This window comes from Bufo gargarizans, chromosome 6, assembly GCF_014858855.1.
Source record: "Bufo gargarizans isolate SCDJY-AF-19 chromosome 6, ASM1485885v1, whole genome shotgun sequence".
Taxonomy (NCBI): Eukaryota; Metazoa; Chordata; class Amphibia; order Anura; family Bufonidae; genus Bufo; species Bufo gargarizans.
Genome location: NC_058085.1, coordinates 233,908,378 through 233,925,543, shown reverse-complemented (window position 1 = coordinate 233,925,543; position 17,166 = coordinate 233,908,378). Strand labels below are relative to the sequence as shown.

Genomic DNA, 17,166 nt, shown 5'->3' with positions numbered 1-17,166 from the left:
TCGGCTGTTGCGCGACACGTGCGAGGGCATGGCGCATGCGCAGCTGGAACAGGGACCCGCCGGGATTTGGCGCCTACACTTTCTATGTGCAGCGCAGGACCTCACAGGAATGCCGCACACTAAATGTAAGTGTATTCATTATTTGTTCTGTATATATTAGAATACTGTCTTCTTATAAGATATATTAGACTGCAATATAGATATTATGGATACGTGTAAAATGTTTAACTATTTTTGGTGATAAACTCCCACTTTGAGGGAGGTGATAGGGACTCCCACAACACACACTATTTAAGGCACAATATTATGCTATGTTCACACTGCTTGAGAAAGACCTGTCATGTTCGAAACGTCGCTGTGATTATGCTGCTATTTGAATAAAACACTGTGATTTTTTTTCACCAAATTGGCGAGTTCTGCAGATTTTTTTTACTGTTGGCACCTGAATAGGACCCCCAGCCTGGATCTGTATCCGTGTGCACCACAAGCTACTCTTTTACTATTGGTACGTTTATTCCCAAATTGGGATGGGTGGTGCTGCTTCTTCATTATTTTTTTGCTCTCAGACTATGGAGACACTAGAACATCATTATTTCGGTTTACAAATGCTATTGTGTAAAACTTAAATAATTAAAAGTAGACATATTAGGTATTGCCACTTCCATAACTATCTGCTCTATAAAAAAAAGTCACATGACCTAATCCCTCAGGTAAACGCTGTAAAAATAAATAAATCAAAATCTCCATTTTCCATTAATTCTTGTGGAACACCTAAAGGGTTAACAAAGTTTGTAAAATCAGTTTTGAATGCCGTGAGGGGTGTAGTTTCTAAAATAGGGTACATTTTTGGGTTATCATTTTTCTATTATGTAAGCCCCACAAAGTGACTTCAGACCTGAACTGGTCCTTAAAAAGTGGGTTTTAACGTCCCCAAAAAATAAAATGTCATCATTTTCAAAATGATCCAAACATGAAGTATACAAATGCTAAATGTAAAGTAATTACTATTATATGAAGTATCGCTATGTATTATAAAAGTAGAGAAATTGAAATTTGAAAATTTGGGAATTTTTCAAAAGTTTTGGTAATTTGGTATTTTTTAACAAATAAAGGTGAAATATATTGACTCAAATTTATGACTATCATGAAGTACAATGTGTCACGAGAAAACAAACTCAGAATGGCTTGGATAAGTAAAAGTGTTACAAAGCTATTACCACATAAAGTGACAAGTCAGATTTGCAAAAAATGGCCTGGGCAGAAGAGCGAAAACTGGCCCAGGGTAGAAGGGGTTAAAAAGGCCTCCTCTCCTTACCTAAGCCAGTGTTGTTTCCTGTCCACGGACAGTGCAGATCCTCCTGCCAGTACTATACGACGTAGCATGCGTCGTGACGTCATGTGCACACACGTGGACGTCCCTGTGTTCAGGGTGCGCTGGTGGCGGGGATTTTAAATATTCATGGCCACTGCCTTGTTAGTGGTGTGTTTCCCTGCTCCAGCATGTCGACTCCTCAGGAGGATGTGGCCCGCAAGCCTGTGGATCCTGGTTCCAGCACCCTCAGCCCAGTAAGCCTCCTCTCCTTTAAGCTTATGCAGTTATTATCTTGGATGTGGGGCTCTGCTCTTTTTACAAAACGCACTTATAGGTGTCTGGTGGTGGTGGTTAATATATATAAAATTACTAGCCCTTTTTTTTTAAATCTGACTATTTTAGGGCAGAGACACCTCCACTACCAGGACACAAGGAGGAGACTCGGAATGCAAAAAGTGTGTTATATGCAGGAAATCCTTTGTCTCAAAATCCAAGAAGTCACTATGTGTGAAATGCACAGAAATAGTAGTATCAGAAGAGTCTCCCTCTTTTCTGGACTCCATGAGGAATATGATTAGAGAGGAAGTAAATGCGGCGGTGGAATCAAGGCTACCTCCCTTATCTCCACAAACTTCCACCTCTCAGAAATCCTATAGTTCCCAATTATACAAATTTGAGGTTGATGAAGGGGAGATCCTTGATGACAGCTCTGTCTCATCGGAAGACAGTTATGGAAGATGGTTATTCCTTCCAGAAGAATTGCAGAGTCTTCTAAAAACAATCAGGGCTACTATGGATATAGAAGACCCTAAAGAGAGCCAGTCGGTACAGGATCAAATGTTTCAGGGTCCCCTAAAGAGAGCCAGTCGGTACAGGATCAAATGTTTCAGGGTCTGGGAGAGAGAAGAAAACTTATCTTCCCAGTACATATTAGCATTAAAGATCTAATCTCTATGGAATGGAGAGATCTAGAAAAAGAGTCCCTGTTACAAGCTCTTTAAAAGGAAGTATCCTTTTGCGGATTCTGATGTGACTCCTTGGAATAAAACTCCTAAGATTGACGCACCGGTAGCCTGTATATCAAAGAAATGCTCCCTTCCATTTGAGGATATGGGCTTACTACGTGACCCCATGGACAAAAAATGCAAAAGCCTGCTTAAAAAGCATGGGAGATCAATACTGCGGTGTTTAGACCCAGTATTTCTTCCACCTGCACGGCTAGGTCTTTGTCGGTATGGCTAGGTAAATTAGAAGATCACCTGGCAGCTGGAACTCTTAGAGAGGAGATCTTAGCATCTCTACCGAAGTTGAAACAAGCAACAAAACTTTTTAGCCGATGCTTGAGCTGATTTGGTGAGACTGTCGGCTAGATCAGCCGCCGTCTCCCATGCAACAAGAAGGGCCATCTGGCTCAGTTTCTGGTCAGGGGATAAGGCATCAAAAAATCGCCTATCCCCTGTGAAGGGTACCGTCTTTTTGGTCCGTTCTTGATGATATCCTTGAAAAGGCCTCTGTTAGGAAGTAGGATTCCCTACAGAGAGTAGATTTCAGAACCAGAAGAACAGACAGAAGACGGATCAGAAGAGAAAGGATTACTCAGGGAATTGGCAGTCCTCAAGAGGGAGAGGATTCCTCTTTAATCCAGACAAGCCGGCAAAATCCACTTAATGATGCCAGATGCCCATTTGGAGCAAGGTTAAAAACTTTTGCTCCAGAGTGGGAAAAAATAGGAACCACCCCTTGGATTCTAAATTCTATCCAAAGAGGGTTCAGTCTAGAGTTCGATAGCTGTCCAGAGGATAACTATGTAATCAACAAACCACTACCTCAGAGGGAGAAACAACTATCCCCGGAGGCAGAAATATCTGTTCTTCTCCAGAAACAAGTATTGATTCGGGTTCCAGACACCAACAAAAAAGTGGGATTCTACTGTCCAATATTTCTGATAAAAAAAAACAGAGGGTTCATTCAGACTTATTATAAATCTAAGGAAGTTGAACAAACATTTAACTTACAAAATATTCAAAATGGAAACCATCAAGTCGACAATAAACCTCCTGCCTCAGTGTTGCTATATGGTAACTATGGATTTACAAGATGCCTATTATCACGTGCCAATCCTCAGAAATCACCAAAAATACCTGAGAATTGCTGTTTACATAGGAACCCGTCTGTGTCATTTTCAATTCCAGGCCCTTCCCTTTGGGCTATCCTCTGCTCCGAGGATCTTTTCAAAGATAATATCCGAGGTGACAAGTTACCTCCATCTAAAGGGTATTCTCATAATACCCTATCTAGACGACTTCCTAATTGCAGCCAAAACAGATTAGGAGCTGCTACTTCATCTAGATCAAGTAAAGGAAGTCTTCCTTTCTTTAGGACAGATTATAAATCACAAAAAAATCTGATTTCATCTCAAAGTCAACAAAAAATCTTCTTAAGAGTTCTACTGGATTCATGCCTTCAAATGTCCTTCCTCCCATAAGAAAAGCAGTTGACCATATATCAAAAGCTTCCACTATTAGAAACATCAGGAAGGTACAGAGATTTTGTTCTGTCCACACAGGACTAGCCGCAGATTCTAGATGCCCTATCTCGTCCATGGCCAAAAGGGGCTGCTATATGCGTTCCCCCCCTTTCAGCTTAATTCCAAGAACACTAATGAAAGTGGCGGAAGAACAGGCACAGGTAATTATGATCGCTCCTTATTGGCAAAGAAGATCCTGGTTTTCCCTGCTTCTTAATCTGTCAGGAAGGGAATACTGGACCTTCCCAGCACTTCCAGATCTTTTATTTCGGGGTCCGATTCTCCACGACAGAGACTCTCAACTCAAATTGACGGCTTGGAGATTGAACGCCTAGCTTTAAAAGGAAAGGGCCTCTTGATTGCAGTAATTTCCACTATACTAAAAAGGTAGGAAAGCCGTGACATCAAAAATTAACAAAGTTTGTAAAATCAGTTTTGAATACTTTGAGGGGTGTAGTTTGTAAAAGGGGGTCATCTTTGGGTGGTTTCTATTATGTAAGCCTCGCAAAGTAACTTCAGACCTGAAGTGGTCCTCAAAAAGTGTGTTTTGGAAATTTTCTAAAAAAATTTCAAGATTTGCTTCTAAACTTCTAAGCCTTCCAACGTCCCCAAAAAATAAAATGGCATTCACAAAATTATCCAAACATGAAGTAGACATATGGGGAATGCAAAGTAATAACTATTTTTACTATGGATAGGTCATTAAAATCAGATCAGTGGGGGATAGGTCATCACTAGTAAAAAGCGGACAACCCCTTAAGTAAACCGAAGAGAAAGGAGCGTTTCTAAGGCACAAAATGGGCCGCTTTAGAACCATTTTTCTAATAGAAATGTACGATTTCAGTAATTAAAGTATAATCAAATATTGGTTATACCTCCACACTGGATTGGATGTATAGAGGTATAAAGTCACAACCCAAACTTTTGTCAGTAAATTACCGTCGGGGAGGGGGATCTGTGGATGTCACTGTAGGGGGATCTGTGCAAGGCAGTGCCATCCACAGATTCCCCTACAGTGCCATCCACAGATCCCCCCCTCCCCTAAACAGTGCCATCATGGCACTGTTTAGGGGAGGGGGGATCTGTGGATGGCACTGTTTAGGGGGGATCTGTGGATGGCACTGTTTAGGGGGGGATCTGTGGATGGCACTCTTTAGGGGGGATCTGTGGATGGCACTGTTTAGGGGGGATCTGTGGATGGCACTGTTTAGGGGGGAGATCTGTGGATGGCTCCCTGTATTTAATGCAGAGTGTGCATTAAATACAGGGAGTCAGAGTCAGACTCCCATCAATCTGAGTCACCGTCTTGCAGATGTGTGTATATAATGTAGAGTGTGTGCATTATATACACATACACTCTGCATTATAGCTGCATTTCCCACCCTAGTCTTATACTCGAGTCAATAATTTTTCCCATTTTTTGGGGGTAAAATTAGGGGCCTCGGCTTATACTCGGGTCGGCTTATACTCGAGTATATACGGTATGTGAACTGGGTTTCTTAAAACATAACTTTTACTTTATATTGTTAAACTGAGCATCATATTCACGACATTGTTGTGAGACAAAAAATTGCACTTTAGACAGAAGCGCCACTAACAAATATCACAAAGTAAGTGAGAAAGGATAATTGGGTGGATCTTACCACGTCCTGTAGGGAGATCCACACCTACTGGCGAATGGTCCTTTTGTAAGGTGGCAGAAGGATACTAGTGACCGGTGCACTTGTGTTGTAGGCATACAATTGTTCTCCTGTTTGACCCTAAAATAAATCCCTACCTAAATGGAGGGCAGGGGGCTAAACTGGTTTCCTACCTATCAGACACAGAGCACCCGCCCCGACAGGGGCGACCCCATACGGAACCTTTCCCTATATATGGGCCTTATCCTAAATTGTACCCTGTTTATAAAGCCCTACATGCCATGTTTCATTCCGATTTACCGGGAACTTATCAGGGGACTTCAAAGAACATTCAGGAATAACTAAAAAAGAAGGGAAATACAAAATATACAGAATAATGGTCACTTGCAATCCTGAGTGACGGATTATATAAAGCTAAATGCTAGATCTTAGATGTTAGTATCTACTTACTAGAATCGAAGGTTAGTTCCCAGTCGTATTCTATGAATGGATAGTAAATGGCTCATATCCATGCTAGGTATAGGGAAGTGTCCCATATAGACCTATGTCTCGCCGCAATTGGTGGTGGTTTGGGAGAGCATCTATTTGTGGTCAGTCCCTCCTACATATACTCGATATCCGACTAGTTCAACCCCTAATTACCTATCTCACCTGGCTTGAGTGGTGCGGACACCTTGGTCCGCGTGCGTTCCACAGTGGCGAAAGTAGGAATCACATGATCCCGGGTTGCCGGAAGTAGGGTGAGAACCTGTGTATGAGCGTCACCCACCGCTTAGCAACGACGCGACTCATACAGACAGTTCCCATGTATGCCGCCAATGATGTTTTGACAGCTGGTAACTAATCGCAGAGTAGCTTAAGTGGATTTAACAAAACAGAATGGCTGAAAACATTTTGAGATACCGATTGTTAGTAATATACGGCAAAAGAATAGTCACCATTAGTTCAGGTGTCACAAAAAAGCGTTCCAATAAGAGTAGTGCAAGGGAAGGGGGAGGGGGAAAAAAAAAGAAAGGTGGGCGAAGGGGGGACAAGGCAACCTTGTTTTAGATGAAGCTACTATAGTTCAGCTGCTCATTAAGTCCTAAAGAATGGGTGGTCTTAAGGTAAAAGATCCATTTTTCCTCGCACTGAATGACTTTCCTATCCAGATCTCCTCGTCTCACCCCTGGCTTAATCTTCTCAATGCCCATGAATGAGAGGCAATCTGTCCTCCCTCCATGTTCAGCTCTAACATGCTGCGAGACTGACGTGTCCCTAGCATTTTTCACGTCTCCAATATGTTCACCTATCCTCCTCCTCAACTCTCTTGTTGTCTTGCCCACGTACTCTTTACCACAGTCACAGGTGATTTTATAAACCACCCCTGTGGTTTTACAATTGATGAAATCCCTGATCGTGTACGTCTTATGGGTATTGCTGCTCTTGAAGGTTTTTGCACATGTCATATACCTACACGCCATACAACCTTCACATCTATAGTTAACGTAGATACCTCTCTCTAACCACGTTTTATTTGTGGGTGCTGGTGTAAAGTGTCTGTTAACCATCAGATCGCGAACACTCCAACCTCGCCTGTACGTGATACTGGGGCACTCTTTAATGATTTTGCAAATATCCGGGTCCATCCTGAGCACATGCCAATGCCTAGAGATGATCTCCGTTATTGCAATTGAGGAACCATTAAACGTACTGATGAGGCGAATTTCTCTTTTATTCGCTTGAGAGAACAACCCCCATTGGTTGTTCATTTTTAGGGGTAAGGAGGGAAACACAATCATGGTTGAGGGCTGCTTGGTAGGCCGATGTCAATATACCCGCCGTGTAGCCTCGGTCAATAAATCTGGTTTTCAAATCATCAGCCTGTCGTATAAAGTCAGAGTGTCTCGAACAAGTCTTCCTCCTTAGCCGCAAATATTGGCCTCTGGGGATCCCTTTCTTGAGGGGGAAGGGATAGCTGCTCTCCTACCTCAAGAGGGAATTAGTGGAAGTAGGTTTTCGAAAAATTGAAGTGTCAAGGGTACCATTGTGGTTTTGGATGACACATATGTCCAGGAAGGGGAGTTGTGTTGGATGACATTCAGATGTGAAACGCACTATGTCATTGTCATTAAGGCATTTTGCCCATGTAGAGAATGACTGCAAACTCCCCCTCCAGATGACAAATATGTCACCTATAAAGCGTGCCCACATTTGGACCTGGTGTTAATTCTGGTGTTAATTCATCTCTGAATACTAGCGTATTCTCCCACCAGCCCAGGAACAGATTAGCGTACTATGGAGCACAGGGACTCCCCATCGCCGTGCTCCTGAGCTGGTGGTAGAATCGGCCATTAAACAGGAAGTAGTTCCTCTTTAGTGAGAACTCAAGCAATTTTAGAACAAATAAATTATGGGCTGAAAACTGCCGCCTCCGTGTAGATAAGAAGTGAGCCATTGCATGCAAGCCCCAATTATGCGGGATTGACGAGTATAGGGCCTCTACGTCTACACTCCCTAGTATACATCCCTCCTCTAAATGGATCCCTTCGAGTTGTTTAAAAAGGTCACCGGTATCCTTTACATGTGAAGGCAGGGATGATACGAACGGTGCCAGGATTTTATCCACATATACGCCTACATTTTGACTCAAACTATCAACCCCTGGGACAATTGGACGCCCTTTTAGTGGGTCGTATCCTTTGTGCACCTTTGGGAGGCTGTAAAATGTGGCTATTTGTGGACACTGAGGGTAAAGGAAGTCATATTCTTCTTGGTTGATTAATCTAGTGGTTTTGGCCTCATACAAAAGATTTTTAAGGTGATTTTCACAGTGTATTTGTACATGATGTTACATATTCAATCCTTAATAAAAATGATTGAACAACAAAAGATTTTTAAGTTCCATCTTATAACACGCGGTGGGGTCGCCTGCCAGAATTTCAAGGCAGTCTCGGGGGGCCAATAGATTCTAACACATCATCTGATAATTAGTTGTATTCAAGATGACTGTGTTTCCACCTTTATCGGATGGCTTAATTGTTATATTTTTATTTTGGACCAAATTATACAGTGCACGCAATTCATCTTGTGTACAATTTGGTGACACAGGGTGTAAGTATGTAGTTTCCAAATCTGACCCAACCAATTTTAAGAATACATCAATGCAGTTGGTCTCACCTATTGGGGGGGTGTCACAACCAGACAGCTGAGAAGCTCTGACAGAGGCCTTTCAGAACCTCCTCCTTGAGTTCTCTTTGTTGTGCTGTTCAGTTCCTCATCTCGTTAGCCTCTCTCAGCTGTCATGGAGTTGGACTGATTGCTTCCCTTTAAATTCCTCCCCATGGTGCATTACTGGGCGGCTTATACTTCTTCCTGGAGTGTGTGTGCATGCTGATCTTGTTTTCCAGTCTGCTACAAAGTTAAGTGCTGAACATTTATCTGTTATTTTCTGTTTGCTGGATCCCAGGTGACCCTGACTCCCTCCGTGTCTGGTGTAGGGAGCCGGTGGTCGTGTCCTCTCACTATTGTAGGGTGTTCAGGGGTTATATAGTCGAGGTACGTGGATATGCAACCTTCCACCTTTCGGATCTTTGCATAGGCTGAGCAGCCAGGGAAAGTCTCAGGTCTTGTGCAGGGGTCTCCCTTTTGGTTCCTTAGCTTTGGATCCACTCAGTCATATATGCATGTTGCTTTGTCTTGTTTCCTGTACACCGTCCGTGACATTATAAGCCGCCAAAACCGTCTCAAGCATGGATCCGGTTTCACTTTTGGCTGAACGCTTCCAGGGTCTTTCATTGGAGGTAGCTGATCTCCGTAAGACTTTTTCTCAGCTTCAAGTGACCGGTTCAGCTTGCGTTAATGGAGTCTGCTCTGAGCCTAAGATCTCGCTCCCGGATACGTTCTGCAGGGGTAGTGAGAATTTTGTGCGTTTTAGAGAGGCTTGCAAACTCCATTTTCGCCTTCTTCCCCATTCCTCTGGTGATGAGGAACATTATATCGCTGCTCAGGGGTAACGCTCAGTCCTGGGCCTTTTCGCTGCCGGAGGGGGCACGACCTCTCCGTTCAGTGGATGAATTCTTTTTAGCCCTGGGTCAGATATATGATGATCCGGATCGTATTGCTCTGGCTGAGTCTAGACTACGTCTATTATGCCAGGGTATGATGGGAGATGGGCAGTTGATACTGGTTGGAATGATGCTGCACTACGAAGTCAATTTTGCCATGGTCTTTCAGAGGGGTTGAAAGATGCATTTGCCTTTCATGAGAGGCCTATTTCTTTGGACTCTGCTATGTCTCAGGCCGTTCGTATTGCCAGGCGTCTTAGAGAGAGAGGAGAGATGTCCCCTTCCTGTCATACTCAGTCCCAGGACAGTGCAGCGGTCCCATTCTGTGCGCAGGGGTCTCAGTCGCTGTCAGCCCCTTCTGAGCAGGAGCCCATGCAGCTGGGGTTGATTGCTTCTGACAATAGAAGATTCAGCTCGCATGGAAGGGTTTGTTTTTGTTGTGGAGGTATAAATAATTTGGCAAAGATTTGTCCCTCTAGGAGATTCAGGCAGTTTTCTGGGAGTAATGAAGAAACAAACAGGAAAAAATCTTTTAAAAATGTTCTGTCTGTTACTATTGGCAGGGTTGAGGCGGAAATTGAAGGTTTTCCGTTTGCTTGTAGTTCCTGTTTTGTCCTGCCGGCTAGGGTGGCGCTAGAGAGCAAGAACATTTTTTGTGAGATTGTTGTGGATAGTGGAGCAGCGGTCAATCTCATTGATAATCAATTTGTGATAACTCATGGTTTCCAGGTATGCACTTTGGGAAAGGATATTCCTGTTTTTGCTATTGATTCCGCTCCACTTTCTCAGAAATCATTAAAGGGCATAGTTCACAATATCCGTTTAATTGTGAGTGATGCTCATGTTGAGGATGTGTCATGTTTTGTCCTTAGCGGTTTGCCTACTCCTCTAGTGTTGGGGCTACCCTGGCTCACTAAACATAACCCCACCATTGATTGGCAAGCGAGGCAAATAAATGGTTGGAGTGACTTTTGCAGATCGAATTGCCTCACGACATCTGTTTCTGAGGTTGCTACTAAGACTGTACCATCTTTTCTCTCTGAATTTTCGGATGTCTTCTCTGAGAGTGGAGTTCAGGATTTGCCCCTGCACAGGGAGTACGATTGCCCTATTAATCTCATCCCAGGCGCCAAACTGCCTAAATCTCGTTTATACAATCTTTCCCAACCTGAGAGGATCGCTATGCGTGCTTATATCTCTGAGAGTCTGAGAAAAGGACACATACGACCCTCGAAGTCACCTGTTGCCGCGATTTTTTTCTTTGTTAAGAAAAAAGATGGTTCTTTAAGACCTTGTCTGGATTTCAGGGAGCTGAACAGTATCACTATTCGTGACCCTTATCCGCTTCCTCTGATCCCGGACCTGTTTAACCAGGTTGTTGGGGCTAAAGTCTTTTCCAAATTAGATCTAAGAGGGGCATACAACCTGGTCAGGGTCAGAGAAGGAGACGAATGGAAGACGGCCTTCAATACCCCTGAGGGCTATTTTGAGAATTTGGTTATGCCTTTTGGTTTGATGAATGCCCCAGCCGTTTTTCAGCATTTCGTGAACAGCATTTTTTATCATTTGATGGGAAAATTTGTATTAGTGTATTTGGATGACATTTTGATTTTTTCTCCTGATTTCAAAACTCATAAGGAACATTTACGTCAGGTCTTGCTCATCCTGCGGGAGAATAAATTATATGCGAAACTGGAAAAATGTGTGTTTGCGGTTCCAGAAATTCAATTTCTGGGGTTTCTTCTCTCCGCTTCTGGTTTTCGCATGGACCCCGAGAAGGTCCGCGCTGTGCTTGAGTGGGAGCTTCCTGAGAATCAGAAGGCACTGATGCGGTTTTTGGGCTTTGCCAATTATTACAGGAAGTTTATTTTGAATTATTCCTCTATTGTTAAACCACTCACTGATATGACCAGAAAGGGGGTAGATTTTTCTTCTTGGTCAGTAGAGGCGCGTAAGGCTTTTTCTAATATCAAGGAGAGTTTTGCTTCCGCTCCCATCTTGGTGCAACCTGATATTTCTTTACCCTTCATAGTTGAGGTTGATGCTTCTGAGGTGGGTGTGGGGGCGGTCTTGTCTCAGGGTTCCTCTCCTGCCAAATGGCGACCGTGTGCCTTTTTCTCGAAAAAACTCCCCTCCGCAGAGAGAAATTACGATGTGGGAGATAGGGAATTGTTGGCCATCAAGTTGGCTTTTGAGGAATGGCGCCATTGGCTAGAGGGAGCAAGACACCCTATTACCGTATTTACTGACCATAAAAATCTGGCCTACTTGGAGTCAGCCAAGCGTCTGAACCCGAGACAGGCCAGATGGTCTTTGTTCTTTTCTAGGTTTAATTTTGTGGTCACGTTCCGCCCTGGAGTTAAGAATGTGAAGGCAGATGCCCTGTCACGTTGTTTTCCGGGAGGCGGGAATTTTGAAGACCCGGGTCCCATTTTGGCTCAAGGTGTGGTGGTCTCTGCTCTTTTTCCTGAATTGGAGGCAGAGGTGCAGGCAGCCCAGTCAGAGGCTCCTGATCTTTGTCCTCCTGGGAGGTTGTTTGTGCCTCTCGCTTTAAGACACAAGATTTTTAAGGAACACCACGATACAGTCCTTGCTGGGCACCTGGGGGCAAGAGCCACACTGGATCTCATCGCTCTGAGATTCTGGTGGCCTGCGCTTCGTAAGTCGGTTGAGGGTTTTGTGGCAGCCTGCGAGACTTGCGCTCGTGCTAAAGTCCCTCATTCACGGCCATCAGGTCCTCTCCTTCCCTTACCCATTCCTTCCCGTCCTTGGACACATCTGTCCATGGACTTTATAACGGACCTGCCTCGTTCCTCGGGGAAGACTGTGATTCTGGTGGTGGTGGACCGTTTTAGCAAAATGGTGCATTTCATCCCTTTTCCTGGTTTGCCCAATGCTAAGACGCTGGTGCAGGCATTTATTGATCACATTGTCAAATTGCACGGTATTCCTTCAGACATAGTCTCTGATAGGGGCACGCAGTTTGTTTCCAGATTCTGGAAGGCTTTCTGTTCTCGCTTGGGGGTTCGGTTGTCATTCTCTTCTGCTTTCCACCCGCAGTCGAATGGCCAGACAGAGCGCGTCAATCAGAATCTGGAGACATATCTGCGCTGTTTTGTGGCGGAGAATCAAGAGGATTGGTGTTCTTTTTTGTCCCTTGCTGAATTTGCTTTAAATAACCGTCGTCAGGAGTCCTCTGATAAGTCACCATTTTTTGGTGCATATGGGTTTCATCCGCAGTTTGGGACTTTCTCGGGAGAAGGGTCTTCTGGTTTACCTGTTGAGGACAGATTCTCCTCGTCTTTGTCATCTATTTGGCAAAAGATTCAGGATAATCTAAAGAGCATGAGTGAGAGATATAAGCGTGTGGCAGATAAGAGACGTGTGCTTGGTCCGGACCTGAATGTTGGTGATCTGGTGTGGTTGTCTACCAAGAATATCAAATTGAAGGTTCCCTCCTGGAAGTTGGGTCCTAGGTTTATTGGGCCTTACAAAATCCTGTCTGTCATCAATCCTGTTGCCTACCGTCTTGATCTTCCTCAGACTTGGAAGATCCATAATGTTTTTCATAAGTCCTTATTGAAACCTTATGTTCAACCCATTGTACGCTCGCCTTTGCCTCCTCCTCCAATTATGGTTGATGGGAATCTTGAATTTCAGGTCTCTAGGATTGTGGATTCTCGTCTTGTCCGCGGTTCTCTTCAGTACATTGTTCATTGGGAGAGTTATGGTCCTGAGGAGAGGATGTGGGTCCCAGTGACGGACATTAAGGCCTCTCGTCTCATCAGGGCTTTCCATAGGTCCCATCCTGAGAAGGTGGGCTCTGAGTGTCCGGAGTCCACTCGTAGAGGGAGGGGTACTGTCACAACCAGACAGCTGAGAAGCTCTGACAGAGGCCTTTCAGAACCTCCTCCTTGAGTTCTCTTTGTTGTGCTGTTCAGTTCCTCATCTCGTTAGCCTCTCTCAGCTGTCATGGAGTTGGACTGATTGCTTCCCTTTAAATTCCTCCCCATGGTGCATTACTGGGCGGCTTATACTTCTTCCTGGAGTGTGTGTGCATGCTGATCTTGTTTTCCAGTCTGCTACAAAGTTAAGTGCTGAACATTTATCAGTTATTTTCTGTTTGCTGGATCCCAGGTGACCCTGACTCCCTCCGTGTCTGGTGTAGGTAGCCGGTGGTCATGTCCCCTCACTATTGTAGGGTGTTCAGGGGTTATATAGTCGAGGTACGTGGATATGCAACCTTCCACCTTTCGGATCTTTGCATAGGCTGAGCAGCCAGGGAAAGTCTCAGGTCTTGTGCAGGGGTCTCCCTTTTGGTTCCTTAGCTTTGGATCCACTCAGTCATATATGCATGTTGCTTTGTCTTGTTTCCTGTACACCGTCCGTGACAGGGTGTCTTTTTACTCTTATTTTTAAGGGACGTAAAGGGCCCCTCATCTATTGCGGGTTCATTTGGGGCAGTCAAACTTTGCAGTAATTTAACATCGGACACCATTTCTGTGGGGACACCCATTTCATATTACAAAAATGGTCAGTATCACTGCCCCTATACATTACAAAACAAAAAAAGAATGCCAATTACACATTTTTGTGCATGGTCTTTTTGTACCAAGGTATTCCCTCCCCCCCCCCCCATAATGCCCTACAGGGAAAGTAAGATTACAGGGAGGGAAGGTGGTGGTAGATACTTCCCTATTTAAAAAAAAAAAAAAACATACAAAACAAAACAAAAAAAGTTACAAAAACCACTGTCAAGTGTGTGGATGGATGATTATTAGGTAAGTGGGGACTGTGCTGCTGAGACAACTGGGCACATGTAAGGGGAGCTACTGTGATCACTGGACAGGTGGAGTAGGCACTTTTGTGAGTGGTGGAAAAGTGGATGCTGCTGTTACTATTAGGCAAGTGAAGGGGGCATTGCTGTGACCATTATGGAGGTTGTGGGAGCACTGCTGTGACCATTATGGAGGTTGTGGGGGCACTGCTGTGACCATTATGGAGGTTGTGGGGGCACTGCTGTGACCATTATGGAGGTTGTCGGAGCACTGCTGTGACCATTAGGCAGGTTGTCGGAGCACTGCTGTGACCATTAGGCAGGTTGTTGGAGCACTGCTGTGACCATTAGGCAGGTTGTCGGAGCACTGCTGTGACCATTAGGCAGGTTGTGGGGGAACAACTGTGACCATTAGGCAGGTTGTGGGGGAACAACTGTGACCATTAGGCAGGTTGTGGGGCCTTGCTGTGAACATTAGGCAGGTTGTGGGGGCACTGCTGTGACCATTAGGCAGGTTGTGGGGGAACAACTGTGACCATTAGGCAGGTTGTGGGGGCACTGCTGTGACCATTAGGCAGGTTGTGGGGCCTTGCTGTGACCATTAGGCAGGTTGTCGGAGCACTGCTGTGACCATTAGGCAGGTTGTGGGGGCACTGCTGTGACCATTAGGTAGGTTGTGGGGCCTTGCTGTGACCATTAGGCAGGTTGTGGGGGCACTGATGTGACCATTAGGCAGGTTGTGGGGGCACTGCTGTGACCATTAGGCAGATTGTGGGGGCACTGCTGTGACCATTAGGCAGGTTGTGGGGGTCTTGCTGTGACTATTTGGCAGGTTGTAGAGGCACTGCTGTGACCATTAAGCAGGTTGTGGGGGTCTTGCTGTGACTATTGGGCAGGTTGTGGGGGTCTTGCTGTGACTATTGGGCAGGTTGTGGGGGTCTTGCTGTGACTATTGGGCAGGTTGTGGGGGTCTTGCTGTGACTATTGGGCAGGTTGTGGGGGTCTTGCTGTGACTATTAGGCAGGTTGTGGGGGCACTGCTGTGACCATTAGGCAGGTTGTGGGGGTCTTGCTGTGACTATTAGGCAGGTTGTTGGGGTCTTGCTGTGACTATTGGGCAGGTTGTGGGGGTCTTGCTGTGACCATTAGGCAGGTTGTGGGGGTCTTGCTGTGACTATTAGGCAGGTTGTGGGGCCTTGCTGTGACTATTAGGCAGGTTGTGGGGGTCTTGCTGTGACCATTAGGCAGGTTGTGGGGGTCTTGCTGTGACTATTAGGCAGGTTGTGGGGCCTTGCTGTGACTATTAGGCAGGTTGTGGGGGCACTGCTGTGACTATTAGGCAGGTTGTGGGGGTCTTGCTGTGACTATTAGGCAGGTTGTGGGCCCTTGCTGTGACTACTGGGGAGGCAGGAGGAGGCTGCTGTAACTATGTGCACCAGGTAACTGATGCTGATGAAAGCCACCCGGTCTGTGCCAGCACCCATCTTTCTTTTACCTAGGGACATACATGGCACTGCGTCCTGTTTAGTGCATTTCCTTCCATACTTGGGGGTCACTGTCAGTCCTCATGTCTGTCACACATGACAGTGCACGCCATTCATCAAAACAGCACAGCTGGCCAATCAGAGAGCAGCTTACATGTATTAACCTGGATGGGGGCACTGTGGTTGGTTCATACGGACCAAGGGGCTTGACTGTTGTGGCTTCTGACATAACTGCCGTCAATGTTTTCCTTCCATTGCACTCATCTATATGGACATACATATATACTATAGACTTATCCATACACAAGCGACCGGTGACGTGGGACTGCCATAGTAAGGAAAAGCGTTGCACACAATGTGAGTTTATCACTGACCTGCATCTATGTATATGCGCCGGGCTCTTCATCAGCTCGCTGGCCGGAAGTCATTAACCGGAAGGGCAGTGATTGCGTGCCAGTCTTACTTCCTGGTTTTGCGTTCCAGACCTCGTAGTGGGGATTTACACTGGGTGTTTGCGCGCAGCCTGATAACTTGTCAGTCATAATGTATTTATGAACTGCTTTTCTTAATAGATGTCAATGGGAAAACAGGTTTTTGACACAGACCTGGAGTTTTCAAAGTTGTGATGGCTTCACCTGACTGGCCAGACGTAAAACATGTCTTATTGCTGCTGACCGCTTTGTACGGATGAGTAGCCACTTACAGTATATCTATCTCAGGTGTCACCATCTTAACCCTTTCAGTACCAGGCCACTTTTCACCTTAAATCCCAGGCAGATTTTTGCAAATCTAATGTGTCACTTTATGTGGTAATAACTTTGGAACGCTTTTACTTATCCAAACGATTCTGAGATTGTTTTCGCATGGCACATTGTACTTCATGACAGTGGTAAATTTGAGTCAATATATTTCACGTTTATTTATGAAATAATCTAAAATTTACTGAATGTTTTTGAAAAATTCACAAGTTTCTAAATTTAAATTTCTCTACTTTTAAAGGGAGTCTTTCACCTATACTGACCATTATAGAACACTAACACCATTCTCAGCATTATAGTCCTCATATGTGAATGCTACTTACTGTTTAGCTGTCCGTCGTTTATTTTCTTCAAAAAACACTTTTATTCAATATGCAAATTAGGTCTGAAGGTGCCCAGGAGCGGCATTCAAGCAGCCGGTGCCCAGGCCCCTCGTAGCTATTCATATGAAACCCCTCCCCTTTCACCCCTCTGGCCCGCCCTAGGTTCTTGAGAAATCCAGCGCCGTTCACAAGCTTCGCCGCGCCTGCGCACTTCATTATTGGCAGAGGCACAAGAGCGTTTAATGTGCATGTGTTGGAATGAGGAATGAAGTGTGCAGGTGCGGCGAATTTTGTGATACT

General features: G+C 45.0%; 1 protein-coding gene across 2 annotated transcripts in view; it reads right to left on the bottom strand.

The window, feature by feature from the left end:
• LOC122940916 (oocyte zinc finger protein XlCOF8.4-like) overlaps window positions 1-16,213 on the bottom strand; it is a 51,838-nt gene extending 35,625 nt beyond the window's left edge. Inside the window, exon 1 of one of the 2 annotated variants that reach the window (XM_044297839.1) lies at window positions 16,160-16,213. The gene's annotated coding sequence lies outside the window, so the exon portion shown is untranslated. Of the gene's footprint in view, window positions 1-5,779; window positions 5,821-16,159 lie in introns of those variants that run through there. The other variant, XM_044297840.1, reaches the window with a different exon arrangement.
• Window positions 16,214-17,166: the final 953 nt, after the last annotated feature.